Genomic DNA, 2,389 nt, shown 5'->3' with positions numbered 1-2,389 from the left:
ATATAGAGACCAACGATTGTTAATGTTTAGCCAGAGTGGTGGTGGGGGAGTGTGGGTATAATTTTTGCGAGCTAGACGCTGCTGAATCGTAGCTGACTCACGGCAGTCCTATGGGCAGAACTGGCCCAGAGGGTTTCCTAGGCTGTGATCGCCACGGACACCGAGTACCACATCTCTCTCCGGTGGAGAAGCTGGTGGGTTTGAATCGCCAGCCTTCTCTTTAGCAGCTGAGTGCTTAACACCACTAGGGATCCTCCCTATTTGATGGGTAGTAGTGAGTTTTTTGTTTTTTTTTAATGGTGATGGGAAAAGTGGCAATCCTACAACATGACTAACAGAAGTGATTATCACTAGGCTGTACAGAAGCAAAAGGACGCATTGGCCAATGTTGTGTTCTATCAAGGAGTCCAGATGGTATGGTGAGCTAGGTGTTGGCTGCTACGTGGTCAGTGGTTTAAAGCCACCAGCTTCTTCAAGGGAGACATTGAGGCTTTCTGTTTCTGTAGATTTACAGTCTTGGCAATGTTGCATAGGGCCACTGTGAGGCGCAATCATCATCACCTTAATTAATTACAAACAATAATTTACTGTTTGACCAGTGTGGCCCGTGAATGATGTTATATACAGTATATCCAAATGGCTCTTGACAGAATAGTTTTGTGGGACCCTCTAGTCAGTGGACATAATACTGTTTTAAAGGAGTCTGTTCTACCTCCAAGGAGTCCTTGGTGGCATAATAAGTTACCTGTTTTGGCTGCCAACCACAAGGACAGCAGTTCATAACCACCAGGCACTCCAAGGGAGAAAGAAGAGGCTTTCTACTTCCACAAAGAGTTACAGTCTTGGAAACCCACAGAGAGAGTTCTGCTCTGTCCTGGAGTGTCACCATGAGTCGGACTTGACTTAATGGCAGTGAATTTGACTTTTGGTTTTAGAGTTTTACCTCCTAGTTCTGTGAGTAGATTCTGGGGTCCTACACACTTGTGAACAACCGTCCAAGATACAACAATTGGTCCCTACTCACCTGGAGTAACAGAAAGAAGGAAACTCAAGAATCAGAGAAATAACTGGATTACAGCACTAATAGCTTCTATGAATCATTACCTCCTCTAACATGAGACCACAAGAACTGGGTGGTACCCTGATACCATCACCTGTTTTGATCAGGGACCCAATAGGTGGGTCTGATAGAAAGAAAAATGCATATGGAAAACAACTTCACATTCCTAAAGGATCCAGACTTCCTGGCCTCACTAAACTCAAGGTACTTTCAAGACTTGCCCTGGATACTGCAAAACTTGCAACAAAACTGTTCCCTGATGCCGTCTTTCGATAAACAAACTAACAAAAGTCAATGATGGAACCCTAAGTAGTGCACTTACTAGAGCACTATCTAAATCTAAAGTGTGAACGCAAAGGTCGGGGCAAAAATAACGAGAATGTGGACGCAATGTGAAGAGTGTAACCAATGTGACTGAACAGTGTGTGCAGAAATTGTACAACGGGAACATGTTTTGATGTGTATGCTTTTCACACAGATATACAGTTAAACAAACAAACAAAAAGAACTGAAGACTCACTAAAATAATTGTACCTATTTTTTAGAACAAAGACTGGCCAGAAGCAGCATCAGACATTTTACCCCAACATGCACCAGTGTTTTATTTCTGCACAGGAAGGGAAGTCATGGAATCGAGGGTCCTGCTCGACGGCATGACCTTGACATTGGTCTGTGGCCACCTGGAAGGAGGCGGCGTCTTGTACTGGGAGGCACGAGTCTTGGAAGTGGCTCTCAGACACGGGCCCTGTTGATGTTAGGCTGTGCACGGCGGGTTGGCAGTTTGTTTTGCAGATGTTCCTCATGTACAGTCTTAAATCTTGTTTCTATTTCTGGCATGCTTTTAAGTCTGACTCATGTTTTCTTGAGGCCATCCTAAAAATACACCAGGTTCACGTACTGATGTAAAGTACATGGCAGGCACCACACAGCACTGTAGAGTATTTTCCTTAATGTCATTCCTGAGACAAATTAACTGTCAAGGTCTTTCTTGGGTGAAATCCACTATGTCAACATTTGAATATGTAAAAACAGGATTTTTTTTTCTCTGCTGAATTGGATATTCTGATGACATAGTGTCAACAATAAAATGAATTTGAAATTTAAAGTGAATTTGGATTGTCATCCAAATTCAGCTATATTAATGAATTTGATTGTCATTCAAAAGAAGTAATATTAAAACAAAAAAACAGAACAAAACAAAAAAGCACCCCAAAGCAGTAATATTAATGGCCAGAAAAACAAAAACAAAACAAAAGAAACCTCACTACCACGAGTCAATTTTGGCTCATATTACCCCTGTCGGACAGGACAGGACTTGCCTCTGGGTCT

General features: G+C 42.4%; 1 protein-coding gene across 1 annotated transcript in view; it reads left to right on the top strand.

The window, feature by feature from the left end:
- VWA8 (von Willebrand factor A domain containing 8) overlaps window positions 1–2,389 on the top strand; it is a 426,636-nt gene that overhangs the window by 27,646 nt on the left and 396,601 nt on the right. The window lies entirely within an intron of this gene.

The sequence above is a fragment of the Echinops telfairi genome, unplaced genomic scaffold, assembly GCF_000313985.2.
Source record: "Echinops telfairi isolate 266 unplaced genomic scaffold, ASM31398v2 ScPeMD7_11;HRSCAF=52, whole genome shotgun sequence".
Lineage (NCBI taxonomy): Eukaryota > Metazoa > Chordata > Mammalia > Afrosoricida > Tenrecidae > Echinops > Echinops telfairi.
This window is presented reverse-complemented; position numbering and strand designations above follow the sequence as displayed.